The following is a 15020-nucleotide window of genomic DNA, read 5'->3' on the forward strand; positions in this document are numbered from 1 at the left end:
CCATGTAAATTATAAAATACTACAAGAAAGCTTTGAGGGACATACCGGCAGATTTAGCCTAAAGGCTGATCTATTTGAATAATGTCTCACATCAACTTGTTTGTACTTTAAGAAAATATGTTCAATTCATAACATGCTAAGCATTGATCAGTTGAGAAACATGCATTCATAAAATATCTGGATATCTATAATGTATCAGGTTTCTAAATCAAATAATTTATTTCATTGGAATTGACATCTCAGGGTACTAAAATTGTACTACAAATCCAGACCAGTCACAAATTTTAATCAAATCTTAATCAAAATTAAATAAGTCATGTCATATAGTTAATAACCTAAAAGCCCATGACAACTAAATTGACCCTAAATAACCATGCAGAAGTGAAATCAACAAGAGAGAGAAAGAGGACTGATCATTTAATTCTAGATCTAAGGCAATTGTACATTTTGCTGTTTAGGAATTTTAAAGGAAAAGGTAACCGATCATTTTTTGTGTGAGTAGGAAGTTTGAGCCAAAATATCTCCCCTGAACTATAGACACTAGATCAGGCACATCCTTTAAGAAATAAAAAGATCATCGGATACACAAAAGCAGAATCCTAAAGCACAGTGCTCACCAAGCAACTTCGCAAAGCTGCCACGTGTGTGCAGAGCTTCATCAATGGGGTTTGAAAAGCACTGCTACTCTCCAGATAGTGTTCACTACATGAACGCTAACATAAATCAAAAATACTGGCATGTGTTCCCTGTAGTCACTACTTCTTAATCCGCTTACTCTAACCCTTCCCTTCCCACCTTTACACAGGGTCATCGCTTCATGTAACCAACATATTCCCCTTTCAAAAATCTTTTCTTTCATGAAGTGTTATAAATGCTTTATTGATTTTTCCACACAAGACCAGTCAACTTCTGACTTTACAAGAAAAGTAGAATATAGTGGCTGAACCCACTGCTGTTTTCCTACCTACATAACTAAAGCACCACTACCCAGGACATTTTAGTTCTACTAAGTGACCTGGTCGTAGAACAGCCGTCATCAGTGCCAGAATCCCCAAAGGACAGAGACATTGCTGTGCTTCCGCTTAACTACAAAGTGACAAGCTCCTTGGCCAAACAAATACATAGCTGGTTGATTATGTTCCCAGTCTCAATCCTATAAAATAATCTTGACTCGATCTCTGAAAAGATTCTTTTTATAACAGATTATCTTTTTAACACATCAGTTAGTAAAAAGAGCCCCATATCATTTGCATTTTTAAACAAATTAAAATTAAGTTTATAAGCTTAAAAATGCTTTATTTCTAATTTTACTCAATTTTTCCACAATTTTTGAGTAAATGCTCATTCTATTTTTTTATTACTATAGGTTATTAAAATATCAAGCTACTTGGTGGATTTATTTAATGTATATTATTTTTGTGATTCATAGATAATTTATTTTGTTTCCACCTTCTTTAAATAAAATTAAGCATTTTCAAAACTGATCTTACATCTAATTTTTCTGCTCTAGAAATTGAAAAGTAATCACACACTATATATAAGTATACTATATATAAGTACATATATGTATATATAAATACACAGCATATATTAGAATTTTTTCACGTATTTCCTCTCTCCTGAACAGTACAAAGGTTAGTAAAACTCCACTGGCAGTATTAAAATTCTATAGAAAATAATCAAATAAAAAATAGTAAAAATGGTATATTTTTTTAAAATTACATTAACTTCTAAATTAGAAAGGAATAACAAGATTAAAATTTTGTTCTTACAGAAAACACTTCTCCTTGAAAACTATTTGTAATATTCTTTAATATTTTTTCAAAATGTGATTTAATACAAAAAACTCCTCAATGTTGAGTAGATACTTTGATGAGACTGAAAAATATACACATGCTTGTAAATACAACAAAAATTATAAACTAGAACATTTCCTTCATTCCCAAGTTTTCTCTCATATTTCTGTCATCAATTCACTTCCCCCACCCTTGCCCATGGCAGCCTCTGATGTGCTTAATATAAACTTCTCTAGAATTATGTATAAGCAGAATCTATAATATGTAATCAATTATGTCCTCTTTTTTAAACTCAGGATACTTTTGGGGTTGGTCCATATGGTGGCAAAGATAAATAGTTCATTCCTTTAGTTGATAAGAAGCATTCTATTATATGGAGAGAATACAATTTGTTTTATTCATGCATGTATGAGTTGAAGTTTTTGGCTAATAGTATAAATAAAGCAGCTATGAGCATCTGAGTATAAATCTCTTTGTAAACATATTTTCATATCTCTCTGGTAAGTACTTAGCAGAGGAATTTTTGGATCACATGTAAGTATATCTTCTTTTTTGATGATTTTATTAGTAGTTGTTTTTGATGCATAATAATTGCATTCATCTTGGGTAATTAGTATAGATATACAGAATATCTTAATCATTTAAGCTAATGTTTAATTTTAAATGAAACTGCAAAACTATTTTCTGTACTCCTTGTACCATCTTGCCCTCTCAGATATGAACTAGATGTAAAGCTGCTCCATGCTTTCACCAATATTTGGTAGGGTCAGTCTTTTTAATTTAGCTACTCTGATGAGTACCTATCTTATTTTGTTTGATTGAGGTATAATTTACATATCTTAAAATTCACATTACATATGCATAGTTCAATATTTTTTAGTTAATTTATACACTGTGCAATTATCACCAATATACAATTTTAGAACATTTTAATCACCCTAAAAATTCCCTCATGCCTATTTGCAATCAATCCCCTTTCCTACCACTAGCCAGCAGGCAAGCATTATCTGGTTTATCTTTATTTACATTTGAAATTTCATAAAAAACAAAATTATACAATATGTAGTCTTTTTTATCTGGCTACTTTGATTTAGTGAAATATATCTGAGGTTCATTGTGTGCTTGCATTTGCAGGTAACCCATCCCTTTTCCTTTTTGAAATGTATATCAACATATGGATGTGCCACACTTTGTTCGTGCATTCACCAACTGACAGACATTTGAGTTATTTCAGTGTGAGCTCTTTATGAACACTGCCATCAACATTCACATGAAGTGTTTGTGTGAATAAGTTTTCATTCCTCTTGAGATTTGTAGAAATAAAATTGCTAGGTCATATAGTCAAGGTATTTTTAACTTTTTAAGAAACTGCCGAAGTATTTTTCATTCCCACCCACAATGTATCAGGGTCCAAATTGCTCCACATCTTCACTAACCAAGACTTTTTCAGTCTTGCATTACAGTTATTCTATTAAATGTGTAATGATTTCACCCTTGGATTTAATTTGCATTTCATTAATGTCTACTTATTTTCAGTATCTCTCATGTTCTTATTAGGCATTCATATTTTTGTTCTTTTGTGATGTCTCTTTAAATCATTAATATTCCATATTGTATTATATAAATCATCATATAACTCTGTACCCCATAAATATATATAACTATAATTTCTCAATGTATAATTTTTAAAAATTAAAATAACATAAGTCATACCCACCCTCCCGAGACTGTGCAACTTGCTATAGCTGTGAGACTCAGGTGACCCAACTAAGCATCAGCCTTGATGGTCAAGGGATTGTCTCCACTGTCTTCTGCCCACACTTGGTCAGCACAGTTATCATAAGGATAATGCTCACAGACAGGGCTTTAGAATTTCCCTAGCATCTGACAAAGACCTATGCCCTAGTGGGGCAGACTTGTGTTTTGACCTATATCACTAACACCTATGATATGAGCCTAAATGAACTCTTAAAACTGTGCAGGTCCTTACTGATGTGATGCTCAGGGATCATAGCCTAGGTGACTAAGGGCTGCCTTCACTAATATGATCCCAAGCACAGATCCCATTCCCTTGGAGTAGGACAAAATATAAGCACTGAAACAGTCCTGAGTTGCTGAATCCTACTTTTGGGGAGATCTTCACAGTCCCCACCACCCTGCCTGCAGACAAAATCTCTGTAATAGTCCTGGGTCCTGGAGAAAACATGCAGACCAAGTCTATTGATCTTCTTTTCCAGCTACCACTACCTGTTGTCAGCAGTCTTTGATCATGACTCCACCTCAACAAAGGAGTATGGGCCTTGGTTCTATTTCAATGTTGTACTAGTTTTAATAAACTGTAAGCTCAAAATGCTACTCAGCTTAGTGATGGTGTTAGCCAGAGGCATGACATGGGAGCCTGTGATTGATCCATTCATTGTGACTCTGTTCAGAGATGGGCAGAATTCCTGACCACAGGTCAGTTTCTTTGAATGAAGCATCTAGGCCTACCTTGGTTCCAGGGAGATGCTTTGTGAGAACAAGCTATTCTCTCTCTAGGTGCCCTCCTAGTTCATTCTGCAAAATATATTCACAAAGTATTAGGGGCAATCTTATGTTTGGATTGCCCTCTCAGACTGAAATGGTAAAAACACACTAACAGAAGATTTCTAACCAACACGGACAGAGGAGTGATACAGTGTTTGAAGACTGGAGAAAATAAGAGAGATGCTTAGAATTTCTGGGAAAATAGGCACAATAAAGCCAGACCAAGAATACTAAAAAAATACTTTATCCTTCAATGCCCAGGAAAAGCTAAAATACCAACAAACATCAGGAACTCTCAGGTTTTCAAGTAATCATGACCCCAACTAATAGTCACAGTAAGGGGCCAGAAACTGAACTGAAAGCAATAAGTATGGGAGAAATACTAGATAAAGAATTTTAAAATCATTTTTTAAAAGAAATTCAATGATAATGAAGAAGACACAGCAAAACATTTCAATATTCTCACAGAGAAATTTAAAAGACAGAAGCAATTAAAAAATTAAATCTTTGAGCTGAAAAACTCTAAAACTTAAAATTCAACTGGAAGAATCAACAGCAGGATAGATCAAATAGCAGAATTAGTGGGCTCAAAGACAGGCTGTTAAAAATATATAGAAGAGGAAAAATAGAAATAAAGAAAGTATACAGGGATTTGGGGACAATATTAAAGACCAAATATTCATATGCGGGGTCAGAAAGAACTTGAGACAGCAAAAGTATAGAAAACATTCAAGTAAATAATAACAGAAAACTTCCTGAGCTTAGAGAAGTATACAATATCTCAGTTCCAGGAATGTCAAAGATCGCCAGTCAGCTTTAACTCAACAGAGACTACTGAAGATATCTTATAACCAAGTTCTCAAAAATGAAAAATAAAGAGAAGATTCTCAAGATAGCAAAAGAAATTACCTAAATAATATATAATGGTATCCACATTTATCTGAGGGCAGACATGTGCAGAAAAATTAGTTCAGAAGAGAGTAGCATGAGATTTACTGAAGAAAAAACTGTCAACTGAAGAGAATATTTTACCCAGAAAAGCTAACTTTTAGAAATGAAGAAGATAATTTCCCAGACAAGCAAAAGCTAAGAGAATATATCTCCACCAGGAATGTCCAATAAGAACCACAAAAAGAAATTCTTCATACTGAAAGAAAGAGACATTAATGAGTAAGAAGAAACATGTGAAGGCATAAAACTCAGTGGTAACAGTAATTATACAAGCCAATTCAGAATGCTCTAATATTCTAAGTATGATTCATAACCATTCATTTCTTTAGTATGAAGCCTAAAAAATTAAAAATAATAATAGCCACATTAATATGTCAAGAGGTAGGGAATATAATATATAAGAGTGTAAAATGGGACACTGAAATTTCAAAACATGGGAAGGAATGAAATGCAAGTGAAAAATATTTTAGTAGTGTGTTTTCTCTCATTGTTGAGTTTGCTTGTTTCTGTTCTTGTCTTTACAATCATGTTAGGTAGCTATCATTTTGATAGCCTGTTATAATCAAAAGATGTTTTATAAGCATCATGGTAACCACAAAATAAAAATCTATAAGAGGCCAACCAAAAAGTAATTAATGAGCAATCAAAATACTAGAGTAAGTCAGGCTGGGGATTTAGCTCAGTGGTTCCAGTGCCTGCCTCGCAAGCACAAGGACCTGAGTTCGATCCCAGGTACCAAAAAAAAAAAAAAATACTAGAGTAAATCACTTAAACCCAAAGGAAGAATCTGAGAGAAAAAGAAAGAAAGAAACTATGACTGCCCCCAGTGCCAAGGACCAGAGCTGCCCCCAATGGAGAGGAGGTGAACCTTCCAGGCCACCATACCACTGCCCCAGAGCTGAGGACTTGAACTGCGAGGGCACCAGCATCACACTCCCCCGTGCTCCCCGACCCCCGCCCCCCGCCACCGCTGAAATGAGAAGACATGTAAACAAGTCTCAAAACCAAACTCCCAGATAACTTAAAGCAAGCCTAAAGGGAAATGAGATGGAATAATCTGATACTCCACCACCTGGACTCCCTGAACTGGCAGCAGAAGAGGAACTGAAAAACTGAAAACAGAAATAATTTCTCAGATAAGAGCAGAGAGTGTGAACACAGTGCAAGACATGATTAATAAGTCTAGAGAGGACACAAATAAAAACGTAGAGGAGCTGAGGAAGATGATGGAATCCCAACATAGGAAACAAATGGAATCCATGAAACAGATGCAAACAGATTTCCAGGAGATTAAAAACTCCATTGAAAGTTTACACAGTAGAATGAGCCAATGTGAGGACAGAATTTCAGATATAGAAGACAGGATTGCAACTAGTAACCAGGAAAAGAAAATTTTCTTTAAAATAGTAAGGGGCCACGAAAAATCAATCCAGCAGCTGCTAGATGATGCAAAGAGGAATAACATAAGACTGATTAGAGTCAATGAAGAAACAGGAGAGAGTGCAGATGATATAAAAAAAAACCTGTTCACAGAAGTGATGGGAGAAAACTTCGCAAGAAGGGGAAAAGAACTTGACAAACAGATAAGTGAGGCATATAGGACTCCAACTAGCCATGATCAAAAAAAATCTACACATCGGCATATAATTGTTAAGATTCCAGAAATCCAACAGAAGAAGAAAATTCTGGAAGCAGTTAAAGAAAAGAAACAAATCACATACAAAGGAAAGCCCATCAAAATCACGGCAGACTTCTCAATGCAAACCCTCAAGGCAAGAAGAGCTTGGAGTGATGTATTTTGAGCCCCAAAGGAAAACAGCCTCCAACCCAGACTGATGTACCCTGCAAAACTATCTTACAAAATTGAGGGAGAAATAACATACTTTCATGACAAAGAGCACCTGAGGGACTTCATGAATACCAAACCAGCACTCCACAAAATTTTAGACAATATCCTAGGAAAAGATAAGGATTGTAACCCCAGGAAGCCCAGCAGAATGAATTCATTTGGTGTGACAAGAAATTAAATGCAAAGGGGGAGGATCCAACAGAAAGAAAAAGACATGACAATGATAAGTCAATACATATCAGTTATAACTCTCAATGTTAACAGTATCAATTCACCAATCAAAAGAAATACACTGGCAGAATGTATCAAGAAGCAAGATCCAATAATATGCTGCATACAAGAAAAACACTTAATTCAAAAAGAAACTCATAGACTGAAAGTTAAAGAGTGGAAAACAATACTTCATGTGACATGAATCCAAAAAAAAGCCAGGAGTAGCTATCCTCCTTGAAGATCAAGTGGATTTCAAACCAACACTGATTAAGAGAGACAAAGAAGGATACTACATCCTTGTAAAGGGAATGATCCAAGAGGAAGAGATGACAATCATAAATATGTATGCACCAAACACCAGTGTGCACAACTACATAAAACAAATACTAACAGACATGAAAAATCAAATAAGCACTAATACAAGAGTAATGGGGGACCTCAAAACCCCACTGTCACAAATAGATCAAGTGGACAAAAGATAAGCAATGAAATACTAGAACTCAATCAAACTCTTGAACAAATGAGCTTAACAGATGTTTACAGAGTATTCCACCCCACAAAATCAGAATACACATTCTTTTCAACTACACACGGGTTGTTACGCAAAATAGACAACATACTCACTCATAGAACATGTTTAAGTAAGTGCAAAGGAATTGAAGTTATCCCCTGTATATTATCAGACCATAGTGTAATAAAATTGTAGATCAATAGCAAAAGAAACAGCAAAAATTTCAGAAACACACGGAAAGTGAACAACACACTTCCGAATAACCAATGGGTCACAGAGGAAATTAAAGAAGAAATCAGGCAGTTCCTTCAATTAAATGACAATGACAATAAAGCATATCAGAATCTATGGGACACAATGAAAGCAGTCTTACAAGGGAAATTCATAACAGTGAATACTCATCTTAGGAAAACAGAGCGAGCCCAATTAAACAACCTCATGCTAAACCTCAAGCTTCTAAGAAAAGAAGAGAGGACAAACCCATAGCTCATACAAGGGAGGAAATTATAAAGATCAGAAGAGAAATTAATGCAATGGTGATTAAGAGAACAATACAAAAAATCAATGAGGCCAAGAGTTGGCTCTTTGAAAGAATAAACCAAATTGACAAATTCTTAGCCAAGCTTATCAAAAAAAGGAAAGAAAAGGCACAAATCCATGCAATTAGGAGTGAAAAGGATGAAATTTACAATGAACCCAGCAGAAATCCAGAGGATCATCAATATCTATTTCGAGAACCTATATGCCAGTAAAATGGAAAACAAGGAAGAAATGGACAGATTCCTAGATGTGTATGAATTACCAAAGTTGAATGAAAAAGACCTAAAAATTCTAAACAACCCAATACCAATCAATGAAATTGAAAATGTAATTAAAAACTTACCAACTAAGAAAAGCCCAGGTCCTGATGGCTTCATGGCTGAATTGTACATGACATTTCAAGAGGAACTACTGCAACTACTGTTTAAACTCTTCAATGAAATTGAAAGGGAAGCAATACTCCCAAATTCATTCCTGGAACCAAGCATCTCCTTGATTCCCAAAGCAGAGAAAGACAATTTAAAAAAAGAAAAATATAGGCCAATCTCACTAATTAACATAGATGCAAAAATCTTTAATATGATACTGACAAATGGAATGAAGAAGATCATCAAGACGATCATACACCCTGACCAAGTGGATTCATCCCAGGCATGCAGGGAAGGCTCAACACACACAAGTCAATACAAATATAATACGCAAATATAATACACTATCTCAACAGAGCCAAGGACAAAAACCATATGATAATCTCAATAGATGAAGAAAAAGCATTTGACAAAATTCTACACACATTTATTATAAAAACTCTACCAAAGTTGGAAAAGACGGTCTCTACATTAATCTGATAAAAGTCATCTATGAAAAAACAACAGCCAATATCATATTAAATGGTCAAAAACTGAAAACCTTCACACTAAAACCAGGAACAAGACAAGGATGTCCACTATCACCACTCTTGTTCAATATAGTTTTGGAAACATTAGCCACAGCAATTAGACAAGAGAAAGGAATAAAAGGAATAAAGATAGGAAATGAAGAAGTCAAATTGTCATTATTTGCAAATGACATGATACTCTATATAGAAGACCCCAAGAACTCCACCAAAAGTCTTCTAGACTTAGTAACCAAATTCAGTCAAGTAGCTGCTTACAAGGTCAACACACAAAAATCAATAGTTTTACTCTACACAAACAACAGACTCACTGAGACAGCAATAGGGCAAAAATTCCTTTCCCAATAGCATCCAAAAAACTGAAATACCTAGGAATCAACCTAACAAAAGATTTCAAAGACTTCTTCTCTGGAAAGTATAGCACTCTGAAAAGAGATTGAAGATGATAACAGAAAATGGAAAGACATCCCTTGCTCCTGGGTAGGAAGAATCAACATAGTGAAAATGGCCATACTTCCAAAACTGCTATATAGATTCAATGCAATCCCAATTGAAATCCCAGCAGCATACTTCACAGACTTTGAGAAAACAATCCAAAAATTCATTTGGAACAAGAAGAGACCTCTAATAGCAAAAGCAAACCTAGGCAACAGAGACATGGCACGGAGTATCACAACCCCCAACTTGAAACTATACTACAAAGCTACTGTGATAAAAACAGCATGGTACTGGCAAAGAAACAGACCTGAGGACCAGTGGAACAGAATAGAGGATACAGAAATAACTCCAGATACACCCAGCCATCTCATCTTCAAGAAAGGAACAAAACACCCTCACTGAAGGAAAGATAGCCTCTTTAATAAGTGGTGCTGGAAAAATTGGGTGTCAACTTGCCAACGATTAAAACTAGGCCTATATCTCTCACCATGGACTAAACTAAAAGCAGTTTGCCTCACAAGCACAAAGTCCTGAGTTCAATCCCTGGTATCCTGCAAAAAAAACCAAATATATATATATATATATATATATATATATATATATGAAACAGAAACGCTGAACCTGCTGGAACAGAGGTTAGGTAGAACTCTTGAAGACATTGGTGTAGGAAAAGATTTTATGAACAAAACCTCAGTTGCCCGAGAACTAGCACAAACAATCAACAAGTGGGATCACTTCTTATTAAAAAAAACTTCTGCACAACAAGATAAACCACCAACAGTGTGAAGAGACAACCCACAATGTGGGAAAAAATCTTCACCTTCTCTTCCTCAGACAAAGGTCTACTATCTTGAATCTAGAAAGAACTTAAAAAAATCAGACCTCCCAAATTTAGAGACCCAATCCAAAAATGGGCATCTGAAATGAACAGACATTTCTCAGACAAAGAAGTAGAAATAGCAAATAAACACAGGAAACAATGTTCAACATCACTGATCATTCGAGGGATGCAAATGAAAATAACACTGAGATTCCACCTCACTCCAGAAAGAATGGCTGCTATCATGAAATCAACCAATAACAAGTGCTGGTGCAGCTGTGGGGAAAGAGGAACCCTACTCCACTACTGGTGGGAGTGTAGACTGGTGCAACCACTGTGGAAATCAGTATGGAGATACCTCTAAGAACTAGGACTGGAAGTCCCATTTAATCCAGCTATTCCCCTGCTGGGTATCTTCCCAAAAGAATTAAAAGGATCATACCACAGTAATATATGTGCACCCATGTTCATAGCAGCACAGTTTGTAATAGCTAAAACTTGGAAACAGCCCAAATGCCCATCAACTGGAGACTGGATAAAGAAAATGTGGGATTTTTTTAATAAAATGGAATAATAGTCAATCATAAGAAATGAGAAATTAGAGACTTTCATAACTAAATGGATGCACATTGAGGCATTACTCTTAAGTGAAATAAACAGGACACACGTGTAAATACTGAATAGTTTCTCTAGTGTAAGAAACTGAAAGTTTAAATAAGGACTAAAAGGTATAATAGATAATGTGAAATAGTAAGAAAAGGGGCAAAGGGGAAGTGGGAGGGGTAGGGGAAAGGAAAGAAGGGAATGGATTTAATATGAGAAAATGAAAAAATGGAAACAACGTCTTTGTAAATAGGGAGAGATGGAAGGGTTGAAGGGAGGGCAGGGAATGGGAAAAAAATAAGAACCAAGAGAAATTATGTAAAGGTGCAAATTTCTAATGATGAATGTCATTATATTGTATCCCTAAAATATACCAATAAAATTAATTTAAAAAAAGAAACTATGATACAACTAGAAAACAATTTATGACTGTAGAAACAGAATTACAAATTAATAATTACCTTGAATGTAAATGGATTAAATTTCTAATTAAAAGATTTAGTGACTGAGTAATAAATACAATAAAGGGTAGCGGATTTAGCTCGGTGGTTCTGCCACCTGCCTCACAAGCGCAAGGTCCTGAGTTCAATCCCCAGTACCAAAATAAATAAATAAATAAAATAAAGCCAGCTATATGCTGCTTACAAGAAACCTTATATTGCTTACAAGAAACCTGCTTCACCTGCAACTTCATATATAGACTGAAAATAAAAGCATAGAATAAAATACTATGCAAGTAAATTCCAAAAGAAAGAATAAGTAGCCATACTTAGGTGAAATAAGCTTTAAATCAAAAGCATTTCACCATAATTCACAATAGCCTAGAGACAGAAATATCAACAGTCCATCATGAGTTGGTAAAGAAAATATGGTAAACATAATGGAATACTATACCATTAAAAAGAATGAAATCTGGTCATTTACAGCATTATGGATGGAACTGGAAACAATTATATTATGTGAAATAATCCGGCCACAGAAAGGCAAATACTGCATTTTCTCACTCATGTGTGGAATCTTAAAAGGCTGATATCACAGAAATTTGGAGTAGAATAGTGGTAACCAGAGGCTAAGGAAGAGGATGGAACAAAGTTGCTCATTGTGTACTAAGATACATGTGATGATAGATAACAATAATATACTATACCCTTCAAAATGTAGAAGATCTTAAAAGTTTTTAGCATGAAGAAAAAGATATTTTTGTGATATTGAGGAGTGAACTTCATGCAAATAGTCTTTAAGGAGATAGATATGCTTAACTGTATTTAAACATTACACCATGTACACATGCACTGAAACATTACAAGGTACCTCCTTAATATGTACTATCTTGTTTCTGTGTAACAATTAAAAATAAACTGAAAATAAAGAAATAAAATAACATTAAAAGAAAAATGATACAAATCTGAAAACAGCAAAACACATTACATCTTAATACATGGGACTAAAGATTGAAATAACTGCTGACTTTTCATCAGAAATACACAGAAAAAGAAAGTGGTACATCTATAAAGTGAATAAAGATAAAAATAACAAATAACTCTCAATCTTAACTTGTACATCCAGAAAATATTCTTCAAAAATATAACCAGGTAAAAGAAAACTAAAGATTATTTATAGCCCAATATTGTACACTACAAGAAATGCTAAAGGAAGCTGTTTAGGCTGAAAGAAAATACCAGATAGAAACATGAATCTTTAGGAAGGTATGAAGAGTGTTGGAAATGATGAACAGCTGAGTAAATATCTTTTATTTTAATATCTTTAAACACACAATTTAAGATCATGTTTAAACTATAGAATTTATAATGTATGCAGAGGCATTACACATAGCAATTACAGAACAATAGAAAGTGGGGAGTGTTAAACTATAGAGTTACAAGTTTTTCAACATTTTGTTTAACGTAACTCAATATTAACACTAAACTGCAAAATTAAGGTACATATTGAAACCCCTAGAGTAAGCACTAAAAAATGTAATACAAAAGGGTGGTAAAATGCTAATGTATAAAAAGGAATCCTGAACATTTATAAAACATTTATAATCCAAAGGAAATATATATTATTTCTATATATAAATAATATATATCATATGTAATATATTTTATGTTATATATAATACGCAATTATATATTAAATATATACTAAAATTATGTATAAAATATATATTAATCCAAAAGATGAACAGATGAATAAAAGAGGGGAGAAAAAGAAGACAAAAATTTTAAATGGTAGATCTAATTCTAAATATATCAACAAACTAAATACAAGTAGATTAATACTTCTAATATAAAAGTATAGGTTGTAACTCAACATGGTGGCACACACCCGTAATTCCAACATTCTGGGACAATGAGGCAGGAAAATCACAAATTGGAGCCCAGCCTGGACAACTTAGCAATTTAGTTGAGATCCTGGCTCAAAGTGAAAAATAAAAATATGCTATGTACATAGGTCAGTGTAAATGCACCAGATTCAATCTCCAGTACGAAAACAAAAACAGAAAAAAAGGTTGTTGGAGAGATTTAAAAATGGAAGACCCTTCTTTATGCTGTTGATGTGAGATGTATTTTAAGTATAAAAACATTTATAGCAGCACAATTCATAATAGCTAAACTCCAGAAATAGCCTAGATGCCCATCAATAGACAAAGGAATAAAGAAAATGTGGCATATATACACAATGAAATGCTACTCAGTCATAAAGAAGGATGAAATCATGTCATTTGCAGGAAAATGGATGGAACCTGAGACCATAATGTTGACTGAAATAAGTCAGACACAGAAAGTTAAATATTGCATGGTTTCTTTTATAGGAGAAACTTAAAACATAAATAAATAAATATTGAATAAAGAAGAGATAGTACAAAGCAAAACGGTGATGGGAAAGAGAATCAGAGCAAGAGGATTGGGGGGAAGGTACAAAGGGAGGATAAAGGGGAGGAAAATGATCAAGATATGCTATATTATATACCAATTCCCCTAAACCCAAAGTAACTATGATGCACTGCAAACACACACTAATAATATATAAAACCCAAAATAATTTAAATTACCGAAAAAAGAAATTACCCTCCACATAGTAAGTATAACAAAGACAGAGTGGCTCTCATAGCAGCTTTATTTATAATAGACAAAAATTTAAAAGCCTACATTCTGTCAACAGGGAAGTGGATAAACAAACCATGATTCGCCCATACAATGGAAGCTACTTGGCAATTAAAAGTAACTAAATACTGATACATTCAATAATATGGATTCATCATCTCAAAAACATGTAAAGTAAGGAGAAACTTTATAAAACACAGGATATACTGTTTGTTCCAATTCACATTCAGTTCTAAAGCAAGCAAAACTAAACTATGGTGGAAAATATCAGAGGAGTGTTTCCAGGTGGGTTGGGACAAGAATTGACAGACAAGCACAAGAGAATTGTCTGAAATGATGGTGGTAGTCTACATGATGTATACTCATGGTAGTGATTATACAGGTAGAGGGAATTGTCAAAACTTGATAAAAGTACTTTTAAGGGCTCTACACTTCAAGTCAGGGCTGGTAATGTGTGCTTGCAATCCCAGTATTCAGGAGCCTGAGGCAGGGCTATCATGAGTTCCAGCCCAGCTGGGCAACTCAGTGACTTAGCAAGAGTTTGTCTCAATATTAAAAATTTTAAAAGAGCAGGGGATATAGCTCAGTGCAAAGGTCCTGGGGTCCATTCCTTGTGCCAAAAAAAAAAAGAAAGAATTATATACTTTCTTATATAAAATTATATAAATTATATAAATTTAATACCAAAGAAAAATATAAACAAATATTGGATACTATTTCAAGACATGTACATGACACATTTAGGGAAAAATGGGAAGTGTATTGATGCCT

General features: G+C 34.2%; 1 long non-coding RNA gene and 1 pseudogene across 3 annotated transcripts in view; one reads left to right on the plus strand and one right to left on the minus strand.

Moving 5' to 3' along the window:
* The window catches only part of LOC106010867 (uncharacterized), a 1054961-nt gene that overhangs the window by 841796 nt on the left and 198145 nt on the right, over positions 1 to 15020 (minus strand). The window lies entirely within an intron of this gene.
* The window catches only part of LOC101701215 (SRA stem-loop-interacting RNA-binding protein, mitochondrial pseudogene), a 30051-nt pseudogene continuing 21117 nt past the window's right edge, over positions 6087 to 15020 (plus strand).

This window comes from Heterocephalus glaber, unplaced genomic scaffold (assembly GCF_053883595.1).
Source record: "Heterocephalus glaber isolate CG9 unplaced genomic scaffold, H.glaber_assembly_v1.0 deba00001523, whole genome shotgun sequence".
Lineage (NCBI taxonomy): Eukaryota > Metazoa > Chordata > Mammalia > Rodentia > Bathyergidae > Heterocephalus > Heterocephalus glaber.